Source organism: Nelumbo lutea, chromosome 6 (genome assembly GCF_056320005.1).
Source record: "Nelumbo lutea isolate HS-2025 chromosome 6, American lotus-T2T, whole genome shotgun sequence".
Lineage (NCBI taxonomy): Eukaryota > Viridiplantae > Streptophyta > Magnoliopsida > Proteales > Nelumbonaceae > Nelumbo > Nelumbo lutea.
Window position 1 is genome coordinate 14107026 of NC_142689.1, and position 14837 is coordinate 14121862.

Consider the following 14837-nt stretch of genomic DNA (forward strand, 5'->3'; position numbering starts at 1 on the left):
CTGCCTTTCGGTTTAAAGCTTTATCTTATTGCGGTGGTGGATCCGAACTTAAAAGTACACGTGGCATCTTGAGAATCGCCGGATTGCCGTTTCGATGAGGATGCCTCATCGTACTATCTCCCGGAGATAATCTGCATGAGGGAGTCGCGTGGAGTCTCCATCGATCTCAGGTGGGGGTCCAATCAGTCGCCCTCAACTGTATCGTGCCGACGTATCTATTTTCTCGGATTGTGGGTCCCACCTCAACATCATTACATCCCTTCTATCCGTAATCTCCCGCCACGTCGCACCATCCTCCCCACTTTCCCCACCCACTCTCTCTCTATAAAGCGCGAAGCAGAAAGCAACCGCTCCCACATTCCTCTGATCCTCTCTCTCTCTGGCGAGAAGACGCTGTGTTGACTCTCATGGACGCCAGATACTGACGAAATTCTTCGTCTCAGTAAACCCTATACAACATGGAAACTAACGGCGGCTCCGCTTTCCGTCACCGTAAGTCTCCCTCGTCGGAGCGGTTCCTCGGTATCTTCTCGCAGCCTCCGTCTACAGAAGCGAATGGCGGTAGTGGCGTAACCGGCGCGGGTGACGAGCTTAACGAAGATGAAGTGTTTTGGACCGGAGATTTCTCCGAATCGAAACGTCAGCCGAAGAGTTCACCCTCTACGGTTCGCCGGAATCACCAGTCGATGGGTTTCCCGCGACCGGATAGTTTTGGCATTCTCGCGGCATTGCCTGAAGACGAGACGAAGCCACCAGTAGGGGACCGGCCTGTCTTGTATCGGAAGGCTTCATTTTCTTCTTCATCTTCTTCGACTCCGTCGCCGTCCTCCTCGTCTTCGCGGATGATTCCGGCGATTCCGAAGCCTCCTCAAATTCCTCAGGAGAGAGAGTACTCTCAGTCGGTGCCTAACGGGAAGTACCACCAGTCGGCTCCAGTTAACGTGCCAGTGCTGCCGAAGGGGGCGGGGGGCTCAAGAATCCGGACTTTGTTCGAAGTTGAAGATGACGAGGGAGAGGATGAAATGCTGCCGCCGCATGAGATTGTCGCTAGGGGTTCTGCTCGTTCGCCGATGACTACATTTTCGGTTCTTGAAGGAGCTGGAAGAACATTGAAGGGAAGAGATCTGCGTCAGGTTCGAAATGCCGTGTGGCGGAAAACAGGTTTTCTTGATTGAAGATCCTGTTAGTTTCTTATTCTTTTACCTTGTTTCTAATTGAGAATTTTGTTTCTTCTTTCTCAATCTTGATTTTGGGGAACGAATATGCTTTCATCAGAGTTTATCCAGGTTCATTTTCCCTTTGTTACATATGAGCGAGCAGTGATATAGACATGCCATACAGATTTACAATCTTTTAATTTTTCTTAAGATTGATAAAATTCTTTTATTGGGTTGGATTGCAATCAAGTCTATGCAAGTTCCTTCATTTCTATTGTAAAAATCATTTCGCATTAGTTGAAGTAGTGAGGTCATTTATATAATTAAATTCGAGATTATATTTAATATGTCATGTTGTCTTTCTTCACTAATTCAATTTGTTCTAAGCTCCTCTTTTCGTTTACAAGTGTTGTTTAAATTAACAACAGACGTTTTAACAAGAAAGCATTTGGTGTCATGTTAAGCATGGAGGAGAGAATGGATACCTGCAGCCACCAAGGTAAAACCCAAAGTTTTGAATTGGGTAAAACATGCGGTGATAAAGATAAAGTGAAGCTCATATCTAATTCCCTAGCTTATTGCTTGATCAGGGAGGGTCATCATACTTTCTCTCTCGAATAAGCTGACAAGCATATGATTATATCCACATTGAGGTGCAAGAGATGGGCTCTCTTGTTACAACTTACAGCTGTTTTTCCCCCTTTTTTGAAGTAATTTCCTTTTCTTTCGGACCTGCTTTTTTGTCTTTCACATAATGGTTGGACAGTAAACGCAATATTGGTGGTATGATGCAATATACTTTCTCTGTGACATGAAATTGATATTATGCTTTTATTTTGTTTTTTGGTTTTTTTTTTGGGGGGGGGGTACATAATGGTGAAATATTGGTATCCATGCAATTTACCATTTCTCTTACCTTTTTATTGTGGATGATTTTATCTTGGTTTATTCTAGCACAGCTGCTGTGACTTAGAAATCAATTACCTGGAATTTGTAATGTGGATTAACCAAGATCATGTTACTGACCTCATCTCAAAAATGCCAACTTGTCATCGTGGAAAAATTTGGGGATGTCTCCATACAGAGGAATCTATTTTTTTTTCCTGGTGGATCCATGTGGACTAACCAAGCTCATGCTTTTTATGCATGCTTGCCTAACTTAATGAAGTGCAAAACTCAATATTTTCTTAATAAATAAATGATACCAAATATGCCTACTTTAAATGTGAAATCAAAATGGAAATGGTTATGACTTATGAAAACAAACAATGGCCATGGTGGGAAAAGCTCTAGCTCTGCCTAAGTTTTGGGATAGGTTTATAAGAGAACGAATAGAATAAAAGTAGAACTGAAAGGGAAGGGTGTCTGGGATCTAGGCTTTTATTTCTGTTGTTTTACCATGTTCGGGCTGGTTGTGAGCTGATCCTGACCCTATCCTTATAACCTCATTCAAACCATTTTAGGTGAGGCGGATTACCCAGCTTGAACTCATAGTTGTGCAAGGTGAGATGCTATTTGATTTTGGGTTGGATTCAGATTTAATCTAATCTAGGGTAGGCTGGATTATTTATTTGGTTGAATGCCCAGATGCTCAGCTTGATAATTCAATGGGTTGAATTAATTGTGATCTGTACACTGGGTTAGGTTGGCTGGGCTCTTTGGTATAATATGGTATCGGTTCTCGAGTTCAAATCAGCCCCCCACAACGTCCCATAGCACATCCCCGTCGTGTATTGGGAACATCTCCCGATGATGACATCATCATTTTTTATATTTATCATCGGGAGATATTCCCAATACACGGTGGGGATGTGCTGTGGGACAATGTGGGGGGCTGATTTGATCTCTCAGTTCTCAGCTTAATAGTACATGTCTAGTTGGCACCTATTCTGTAGGTGTGACATTTGGTTCCCATTTACTTGAGGTCCAGCATAGCCATCTTTGTTTACTAGGTTCTGGGTCCAAAATAGAGCTCTGCTTTTCAGGTTAAGTACAGAATTGTATTGAAGAGGCCTGACTAGACTCTGGTTTCTTTTGACTGGGTGCTGGAATTGTGAATAAGTTCAATTTCAGATTTAGTAACTAATGATTCTAAATCCATTTTTAATGGAACAACCAATTAATGTTAAGTTCTATTCCAACTTCCGAATACAGTAACTTTTATATATTTTAATTAAATAATTACTATTAGACAACAAACAATAAAAAATACTATTTAGAAAATAGAAACTCTGGCATTACTGTAACCCAAAGACATTATATATTTTCTGTTTTTGAGTTTTCTATTCAAAATCCCAACTCACTGGTTTAAACTAACATGGTTATTTATTTAAAAGGTAGTAAAGGAAAGTAAAGATAAAATAATACCTATATTAATAAGTCTTTTCTTAGCAGAGACACACACACACAGACATACACACACCCTCGTTAAGCTTTTTGCTTATCTTCTAGAATCTTACTCAGGTCCTCAACTGTGTGCACAATTAGGTACCTGGTAATTTAGAATCTCCTCTTATGTAGTTAGTTCTGTCTCTTGAGAACATGTTGATTTTGTATTTGGCCTGCTTCTTTGGGGTGTTGGGTAGTCTTACATTTTTATGGTTGCTGGTTTTTTGCTCTGCTGGGGTTTGTAGTTTATCTTTAACGATGCAAGTTGAATGTCTGCCTTATTTCCAAGGGTCTGATCCCTAATTCCCTATGTCCTCTTTCTAATTAAATTCATTGTTTAACCAAAAAAAAAAAAAACAAAAGAAATGCTTATTGAACTGAAGTTATTGTGGTTAAATATGGTGAAAACAATTGTTGATCCTGTTTTTCACTAATTTGAAATTTGAAAGTGCATATTTTGACTGACAGATGTTTTCTAATATATATTTTTAATACTATTAATGGGATCAAAAGAGCTTTATTATCTCAAGAATATAAATCATACAAGAGAACAATAATCTGTCCTCTGTTTTAGCAATATACAACGACTTCCTTAAAGGATAGATCACCTTTTTTTTTTCCTGATAAGGGATAGAGTAACAATACTTACACATTATAGAATAATTTAAAGAAGCTACCCTGGTAGGTGTGATCCCCAACATAAAATTTCCTTTACGATGCCATCTCTATCTAGTCCATCAGCAATGGAGTTATCCAATCTCTAGATTTACCAGCAAAGGGTAGAATTGTTACAACAGAAACAGCTACTAGAAGTAGGTCATTTTGGTCCATTCAGAGTTTTCTTTATGTATCTTTCTTTAATATTCTTATTACTGGCACCAAATTATTTCGTTCACTAATTCATTTTCATTTTTATTACGAATGACATGTTGACTTTAGTGTCATTGGTGGTATGGTGAATAGGGTAAAGTGGTAATTTTCTATACTTGATACCAAGGTGTAAAGGTGGTCTTGTTTTGTTTAGTATTCTTACCACCATACCCATAACCCTCCCCAAACCTGATGGCATCGGGATTTGATCCCAAGTCTTGGCTAAAATCAGCCAGAGAGCTCACCAACTGAGCTACCTTGCAATGTTTTCACTGTTTTATCCCGCATGTTCTTCATATTCCCTGACAAATTTCATTGTGAAATGGTAATTTAAAATTTGCTTAGGAAGTGGGTATCATCTTGCATATGATGTGTCTTGACTATGAATTATTTGCTCATAATTACTACTTTTACGCATCAATAGCTTATATTATTTTATGTAAGTTCTAGAGAAGCACATAGACAGCATGTTTTATAAGTATGCATTAACTGATTCCTGTGGATTCTTTGAAGTGTTGTGCAAATGGTCTTTGAAGGGTTTGGGAAAAGAGAGGAAATAAATTGGAGACGTAAAATGGTTGAGAGATAGATGAAAAATCTTATCGCTCTCTTCCCCTCTCTCTCACCCCCTGTTCTCAAATTGAACAGAAAATGGAATAAGAAGGAAAGATTCAATGACTGCATCTAGAGAATGGTATTAAAAGGCTAAGCCTTGAGGCATGAGATGTATGGCTCAAGGGTCTCAAGAATTAAGCCTCAAAGCCTTAGAATATTGATTTGAGGCTTATGCCTAATGCCTTAAGGCATGAGACTATGAAAGGCCTAAGCCTTAACGGTTAGCAACAGAAAACGGGTTTTAACATAAAACATATGTATTTCTTTTAGTATTTTAATGTTTTTAGAGCTTAAATGCTGTTGAAGCAGCATTAACCTTGATTGTTCTCTCTTGATTCTTAATCAAATCGAGCAGTTTATCTTATTTTCTTTTAAGCTCTTGGGTGACCAGAAATCTAGCATCCCAGGTATGCTTTTCTTCTTTTTTTTTTCTACAAAAGAAAAAAAATTTTGTCCTGTTTTTGGCTCCTTTTTTTATCCTTCTGACACATTTTTGTTGACAAATACCCATAAGTTATAGGAATGACTTCAACCCATCGAGTCCTGTTTTTGGTAATAAACCCTTCAAGCTATGTGAATGCTAATGTTCTCTACATTGTTGAAGCGGAGATTTTCCTGAGGTTCAGTTTGGAAGGAGTACAAATACAAATATGTACAGTACAAATACATACAAAATACAAGGTTTGTGCTCTACACATTTGTATTTGTACTCCTTCCAAATGGAGCCTAAATACACGAGTTTTTCTTTGTTTTCTCATTTCATTTTTTTCCTTTATAATGTTTATTCAATTTGTATGAGGCAGTTTGTGTGTCTATAGTATCTGAATGCTTTCACATCATTGTTTTAGTTTTACTCATTTGTATGGCGGTCTTGTTCAATGAATCGATGGTACCATGTGTTCTAAATTTGTATGGTTTTATTTTATGTATTTATTCTTTATTATTTATTTAAAATGTGCCAATCTGTATCATTATATTTACTGATTAAATTTTTAGTTTCTGATCTTTTATCAATTATTGTCTTTTTTGTATACATGTCTGATCATCATTCATGTGCATTATATATTCTTTTTGTCATATATAAATTTTAATTTAGTAACATTTTTAATAATTTAGAGGCTTACACCTCACTAGGCCTTGAGGCTTATGCCTAACCTCTTCGGGCTAGTACACCCTAATTATGCTTTTATCCTTTAAAACCTTAATCTTGAAGTGGATAAGCTTGGCTTGTTTACTGGTGGACAAAGAGAAAAGCAAGTGAAATGGGTGAAAGATTGCAGTCTTGTTCCCCAATACATAGTATAGCAAGTGGGTTAAGGAGGTCAGAATAAGATTTGATAGAATAGCCAAAAAAAGGATTTGATAGAATAGCAAAAGAGCAGGCAAAAAATGGGTGAAGGAGATCAATATGTTAGCCCCCACCACCACCACCACCACCACCACCACCACCACCACCACAAGAACGCAGAGACAATAATAAGGCAAAATTCTGTGGGTGCCTTTTGGAAGGGATAATATGGGGTTGCCTAGTAGTGGACAATGCCAAATAGAGGGAAGATCTATTTTTCTGAAAAGGAAATTAATGAAGTGTATTTTATTCTTTCAGGACATGGCTTCTGGCCTATATGGTTTATGGTGGCTTAGATGGTGTTATTTTGGTCCTCTGAAGATTCTAGGAATTGGTGATAGTGGACTGTGGACCATAGAAGCTTAATGAAGTACATGAAAAAGAAGAGTTTGAATGATATATGGTGCTTGATACCAAAAGGAATGGTTTATTAAGTTCACAGGATTTTGGATCAATTGATCTGCTTAGAAGCATTTGCAGGTTCATATAAAAAATGCTTAGCAGCATTTGCATTTCCTCTTTCTGATTCACATATTTTGGAGATATCCTTGATTGGTTGATGATGAAAGTAAAGCACTATATGATGTTGAGTTGCTTCCTGGTAGGAAGAGGAGTTGAAGTGATTCATCTCCACCTTGTGAACCGAAGAAATAATGGTGGCGGATCTATGAACTACAATGGGTTGGCCTGCATATTGGGATGTAAGAGTGGGGAGCATCTCCTGGTGGAATATGTTTGGGGACCCTTTGGGTAATAATATATCTAGGGCAGCAAGTTGTAGGACCTAAGCGTTGGAGAAATTTAATAAAACCCTGGCTACTTGTAATAAAGGATCTATATGCCCTTCTTTTTGTGTGTGAGTGGGGGTTATTCTAACCATATTGACATAAAAATTATCTCTTGGTATATTTCCTCATGGTCTTCAGTGTTTGTACCAATGTTGGATTCCCCTTTCCTTATTTTCACTTTATCTATTTATCCAAAAGTGAGCAAGTATGTGATGTTGTGATGCTCTGTCTCATGGTGTTTAGTCTTTGAACCACTCCATCTGATAACTAATTCAGATGGTACATGGTAGGGCATGGGTTCTGGAGTATAGAACCAATGTTCATGTTTCAAGCGTCTTTGCCATGCTGAAGGGGGTTTGTTTGGGGTTGGTTCTAATAAAAGGGTGAAAGAAGGCAAAGTGAATTTCCAAGAAAAGCCAAGAGGTTCCTGCTATGGTCGGTGGAGATGCTTAGTGTTGAATTCTGCCGTGCAGTCTTTATGTTAAGTTAGTGTGTGAACTTGGGTGTAGGGTTATGTCAGTGTTGGAAGTGAGGTTAAGCGGTGGGGAGGGCAGATCTGTTGGTCGTGGGAGCTATGAGATTTTGAAGACGTTCCATGTTGCAATTTTGGATCCGGGATAGGGTTAGGGATGGGAGTTATTTCTATGCCTATTCTGGTATTGATTTGGGGATGAGTTTGGATCCTCGGGCTTTACTGGGTGATCCTTTATCACATCTATTGTATTCTTCTCCTATTTCTGGATAAACTTTTTTCTTTATTTAACTATCACAGAAAAGTCTAGATGCATTTTCTCTTCGAAGCCTTTTCAGATGGTTGATTGTCATATGAATTCTCTCTCCCCAAGGACCCCGACTAGAACCATTTTCACATAAAACTACTTTAGGTCTGTGTGCCTATCATCTAATGGAAGAAAAATCTATTTTCTCTGTATCTCAGGTCATTTCGGGGATGGAACATGTTTATACAGATGACAATATTATCCCCAAAAGGCTACACAAGAGTTGATTAAAGTTGGATAGCATGTGTATCTACAGAAACAAAAAAAAAAGGGTAAATTACAAAAACCCCCACCGTACTATGGGGTCTGTGATAAAGACCACTCTGTACTTTGTTTTGTAACAAAAACCCTACTGTGCTATGACCGTGAGACAAAAGACCCCCTTCCATTAGCCTTCGGTTGAAGTCTGTCATTGCAATATTTTTTAATCCCCGTATTACTTTTGCAATAATTATTGGGAGAAACGATTCTTCATATTTCCCGACCTCACCATACACGAAGAGCAGCCGCGGCGATCTTCCAAAATCCTGCCTCTCTGTCTCTCTTCGATCTCTCTTCTTCCCCTTCCCCTTTCTTTTTCCGGATTTTCTCTGTTTTTCGTTCCTTGCAGATGAAGAGAGAGAGAGAACTAATAATCCATGGCCCGTTTCAATCTTTTGTGGAGAGAGATACGGCACTGCTGTTCTTGATTGTGCTATCGGAAGAAGCCGTAGCCAAGCGCTTGCCATAAATATCTTTCAAATCCCCAATATCTTTCTTAAAATACAAATCCACGATATAGTTTGCATTGTCCGTGACAAACGGCTTGCCGTTTTCCCCCCATGTCCTGAACTTGGCGATACAACCGGCCTACCTCTGCAACTGGTAGGCTTTGAATTTCCAGCAAAAGGGGACAATCTCAACCAGCGGCAAGACCGCTACCTGTTCAAAGGAATAACAGAATGGATATTGCTAATCATAATTCCCCAACCAAACAAAAAGGTAAAAAAAAAGAAATCGCACAAAAATTACAACATCTACGAAGGTTAGAAAATTAAGTAACATGGCCAACATCTGAACCAGATTAGACAACGTCCCAAAGGGCCCAAACCAACAAGATCATCAAAGTCCAAAGCGCCGGAATGCAAGCAAAAAGGGGAAAACAGATCAGAAGGAAAAGAATGTGAAATTATGCAATAACAAAGAAAATAAATGAAATCGTTAGATAGTATTACTGTAGTAGGAAGTATTTAAAGCAGGGTAGAGGATTATGAGTTATGACACGGTCAATTCGAGCCAAAAAGATCCCAAGAGCCTCGAGACTCCAACATCTTAAGCAATGAAGGAGAAACCGAAAAGCCAAAAGGAGAAATATGTTACCGCTAAACGCCATGCCATAGCAAGCAACAACGCAAGTCTAAATAACAGTATTCTCCTGTCGAGTAAAGGGAGCAATGAAGAACCCTAATTTGGAGAGAAAACCGGTCCAGGACTTTACAAAGAAGAAACCGAGCAACCCAGCAGCGACATTGAGGAAGGTATTATACCAACTGTTTGGTTGAGTTTATGCATGATGATACAGAACAGAGTCCCTAGGAACATGCTTACTACAAAGTCCTCTGATCATGATCTGATCTTTCCATGGGGCGAAGGAGATAGAGAGATAAACACAGATAAATGGAAGGAAGAGATTGAAGCTTGAAACCCTAGATCTCACAAAAAAAGATAACAATATGAAATGAAAACACTACCTCCCAAACTGACCACAATTGAAGACAGAAGAGAAGAAAGGGAAGATGAGAAATGGGTTTCCTCTGTCCTTTCATTTTGGAGAGTTGGGAGAGAGAATGAGAGAGGACGGTGAGGAGGGGAAAAGAAGAGAAGGGAAAATAACAGGTTAAATAGGTTTTAAGAAAAAAAGAGCAAAAAAAGAAAATAGAAAAAATTAAGTGGGATATTTTGATAATTTAACGCATTCAAGGGAGGTCTTTGTCGTAAAACGGTCTTTCTAATTTACTCAAAAAAAGAGAAACGAAGGAAGGAATTCCAAAACGTGGCTGTGAAGCTGTGAAGGTAGCATATGAGAGAGAGAAGGAAGAGTGCCTATAATTTTTGATTGAAATATTGAATCTTTTGAGGGATGTTAGTAAGAAGTTGATAGACTGTTAATGACAGGTTTTCTGCAATTGAAATCTTATGTGATCATCCACTGGATTCTCCCCCAGACCATGAATTCCAAAACGTGGCTTTAGCCTCTACTGCTCCCCTCCCTTGAGATTCTATCTCCAATCTCCATGGGTATGAGCCTTACCAATACAAAGTCCTTGATGCTCTGACCCTATTAGTTGGAACGGGTTACTGACCCTGAGCCGCTGAGCGTGAGAGTAACGACAACATTAACACCACCATCAAAGCTGAAAATCAAGAAAAAAAATTGCAGGCATATGAAGCTCTGATGGACATAAAGCATTTCGTAATCCCCGAAGCCCTCTCGTATGCGGTCAGCTTCTGTTGTTTCGCGGTTTCTGATCTCTTTCATGCTTCTCATTTTATGTTGGTTCTAATTTTTTAAGCGTTTCTGCAATTTGAATAATTTATTCTCCAAATATCTATAGTCATGAGACAAAGTTTGAAGATAGACATTTCATATTTAATTTCCTTCTATTCCACCTCCGTATGGTTTTGGTTTTGGGCTGCAAATGGTATCTATTTATCCGAATTCAAAGAATTTCAATCCGGTGAAGGGTGATCTGAATTCTATCCTTCTATAACTGGATCAAATATGGATCCACTCTATCTAATTTGATATAATCCATTTTAATTCAATTTAGAGGTATACTAGAAGTCTAGAAGTGACCCATAATGATTCACGGACTAGTGTTAAAAAGATGTATTAAGATCAATTTTCCAATAAAAAGGAAATTAAATAGGTTGTGGCCTTGTGGGTGAGTTTAAATAGTACATTGTTTGATTTTTTTAATATTTTAGAACGTTTAAAAATACCACAAAATTCTTAGGGTTGGGAAATAATAGGAAGAGGAGGGAGAATAAACTGAAATGGACTTAATAGATGCTTACATATATTAGCAAAATTGGTTGCGTCGTGTTTTTGAAAAAAAAAACCATCGGTTTAAGTTTTATAAAATTAGTTTTAATATATTCTGTTCATGATATACAATGCCAAAGTCAATTTAATTCATTTTAATTTATTAATACTATTCAATATCTTATATCTAATTGCAAATTCAATTTTTATCCGAATATAAATAAAATTTGGACCTACCTTGTATTGGTTTGTAGACCTATTTTGGGTGGTGACGGTCTGTGGTATAGGACTGTGATAGATGATAAAGCAGCACAGAGTGAACGTTAGCAGGGAGGTTGTTATCATTAAAAAGTACATAAGAAAAAGTTAGGCTTTTTACTACTATATGTAAAATTAGAGCTGGATTTCAAAGTTGGAAATGACACTTTTTAGGTTGGAGATTGGATTCAAAGTCATCTTTGGTTGTTTTCATCAGCATGAAAGACTTCGGATTGGAATTCCCCAAAATAGGAAATCATCATCACCGTATACTCCTTGTCCCAACTATGTAGGTGTGATCTTGTACCGTCCATTGCCATTATCCATTGTTAAATTATAATCCTTCACCTCATTTTTGACTTTGTGAAACATGGCATCTCAGAACAAATAGCTAAAAATCCTCTGTCATTGGGGTTAGTGCCTTTATATAGGCCTTGCTCACATACCGCCCCCAAGATCTCCGGGAGGTCATGTCTAACTGGTCTGAGATTCTGAGGTGCCATATTAGGTGTTTTTGGAAGGCGATTTTTGCTCACGTACCTCCCCCAATGAGGGGATTTCTAGCTCTCAGTTTAGCTCGTAGTCTACTATGAGAGTATTGACTTAAGCATCGGAGCGACCTCACCGGGTTAGCCACCCCAAGTCCTCTGCCATTTGGTTCCTTGCAGGTCTCTAAAGGGCAACGAAGCTCATCAATTCAGCTCGCCACCAGGCAGCTCGACACCTGGTCAGCTCGGCACCTCACAGGTAGTTCGCCACTTGGTCAGCTCAACACCTCATTGGCAGCTCGACACTATAGTAAGCTCGCCACCTATCCTGCCTAGTTAGACTCAGCTCGGCAGCCAAAGTTCTCTACTTTGGCCTGCGTCATCAACCACTTTGAAGCAGACCAAATGACGAGGTATTTAGCACAAAAAATTGATACATCACTCAAAAGTCGATCCATCAATTGGCATCGTCTGTGGGAAACGCTACAAAAAGTTTTCTCATCCTATAAAAGGCTAATAAGTCATTTTCTTTTAGAAAGCTAAGTCCTCACTTTTTAGAAACTAAAGCTCTCACTTTATAGTTTCCATTTTTTATGAACTCAAAGATTATGTAGGAATTCGATAGCTAACAGACTAAGCAACTTTACCAACTTTATTTCAACTCGGTTAAAGCCTCATCAGTCATCTTCGCGAGGTCCCTTATACAAAGATGAGCTCTTTGTGGCTTCCGTAGGAGTTGGCCACCAACAAACTACATGGACGCTCTTGCTGGTCGAGCCTTCCAAGGCTCCCGTGCAAGTTGGCAACCTAAAGTTAGTAGTGCTGCCCCCATAGGTCGATCTCTTAGTAGCTTCTTGTAGGAGTGGGTGATCGTCGTCTGATGCAGTGCAGCCATAGCACTAAAGTACCAAACTGGCGAAGACCTTGATACCACATAAGACCCAGTCGCCTCTTCGGCATGGGCAAGATCAAAGAAAGTGGACTACGAGTCGTTCCTAGAGCCTAAGAGCCAAAATATCGAACTAGCGAAGACCTCCTCACCACATAAGACCCAATCGCATCTTTGGCATGGAAAAAATCAAGGAGCGGATTGTAAGTCGTTCCCAGAGCCTAAGGAATTGAATTGACGCTTACGAGTTCATCGAATTATTCATCCCGGGCCAAAAGGAGAAATTTACTCCCTTCGTTGAGTTACTTTTAGCTCAGGAGTGGGGGGCAATTGGTGAGGGCGGATTTGGCCCTCCAATGACATTGTGACACATGACACCTCAGAACAACTAGGTGACACCCGGAACCACTCAGGCAACAACTTGCCAAGTTGATGGTATCCAACCTGGTGGCCTGGCCTTATCGCGAGCTGGCAGCCTGGCCTAGGCACGACCTGGCAACCTGGGAGACGTGCTCGGCGACAAATTTGGCATGTGTATCCAAACACTCCCACGATCCTTGAAAGTTGGCCCACGTGTCGAACGGCCCGGAGGGTGGTCAATGTGCATGGCGGTTACCTCCAAGAATCTCAGACCAGTTAGACACAACCTCCTGGAGATCTCGGGGGCGGTACGTGAGCAAGGCCTATATAAAGGCATCGACCCCAACGACCTGGGAAAAAAACAAGCAAGTAAGCAAGTTCTAGATCTTAGACTTTGTGATTTTTAGCTCGCAGTCTACTATGAGAGTACTGACTTAAACATCAAAGCGACCTCACCGGGTTAGCCACCCCGGGTCCTCTGACATTTGGTTTCTTGCAAGTCTCTAAAGAGCAATGAAGCTCATCAATTTAGCTCGCCACCAGGCAGCTCGACACCTGGTCAGCCCGACACCTTACAGGCAGCTCGCCACCTAGCCTACCTAGCTCGAATCAGCTCGACAATCAAAGTTCTCTACTTTGGATTGAGTCATCGGCCACTTGAAAGCAGACCAAATGACGAGGTACTTAGCACAAAAAATTGATACATCACTCAAAAATCGATCCATCACATTATTAAATCATAAACCTTCACCTCATTTTTGACCTTTTTTTTAAGTTTTGGGTGAAACATCTCGTATTCTCATACTACAATCCAAATCTTTTTTTTTTCTCTTAGCCATAGTTTTTAAAACCGACCTGGAGACCTAACCGATCAAGGGTCTGATTACTGGGTTCGAATGATTAGCCTGTTCTAACAAAAAAATAAAAATAAAAAAATGAAAACTAGTCAAAACTGTTCAAACCACCTGAGTTAACAATTTTCTGACCAAAATCAACGGTTTTTATGAAAAATCCAGTTTTGGGAATAACCAAAATCGGTCACCTGACCAGTTTCCGATTTCTCCAATCCGACCGTCCGGTCTAGTCCAGTTTTGAAAACCATGCTCTTAGCTCTTCCAACCCCTTTTAAGGCTTTAAAAACAACTTGTGCTTTTAAATAGGGCTGCCAAATACAGTTTTCAATTTGAGATTCAAGATACTAAAATCAAATTCAAATGCTTGAAATATTATAATAGGTAAAATTCTTCTTTATATGATTAATTAATTGAATTGAGTTCGAATATATGATTTGATAAATACCCGAATTCGACCTTCCGCTGACTTGGGGCTCCAGTCCAAGTAAGGTGATAATTTTTTTCCATGAAACCAGAGTCATGCTTCTACGTGCAAGTGGGACAGGTTTTCTACCATCTTAAACGGGGATGAAAAAATTATTTTTATCATGAACCAGGAACAGCACAATAATGAGATTTGCATATAATTTCCCAAACCTGTCCCAGACCGAATAAAGTAATGATAAATTACTAAAATTCCCCTAAATTTAATATTAATTTTTTAAAATATCTCTGAATTTCTTCCAAATTCCTAAAACCTCTATAATACCATAATCCCATTTCCAAATTACCCATCCCATAATCCAATTTCTATAATACCAAAATTTTAATAATTCTATTTCTAAATCACCCCAAATTTAGAGATGGATCGTCTTGGTGAAAACCCAAAATTAGAAGAATGTGGGAGTGCCAACTTCAAAAAAGTAAAAGATGAGCTTGTCATCCGACTGAAAAACAAAACGAAATGGGCATCGTCCTAAGTTCCTGCCTTGACAAATGGCAACCACCCACTTTTTCTAATCAGAACTACAAGTACATT

General features: G+C 39.2%; 2 long non-coding RNA genes across 2 annotated transcripts; one reads left to right on the top strand and one right to left on the bottom strand.

The window, feature by feature from the left end:
• Positions 1–355: 355 nt before the first annotated feature.
• On the top strand, positions 356–1989 carry LOC148847492 (uncharacterized). The gene is made up of 3 exons (XR_016101499.1): positions 356–1182; positions 1586–1656; positions 1748–1989. It is a non-coding gene; the product is annotated as an uncharacterized LOC148847492 (long non-coding RNA).
• A 6079-nt stretch (positions 1990–8068) lies between these two features.
• LOC148847493 (uncharacterized) lies at positions 8069–9808 on the bottom strand. Its single transcript, XR_016101498.1, has 2 exons — positions 9305–9808; positions 8069–8866 (listed from the first exon to the last, which is right to left on the bottom strand). It is a non-coding gene; the product is annotated as an uncharacterized LOC148847493 (long non-coding RNA).
• Positions 9809–14837: the final 5029 nt, after the last annotated feature.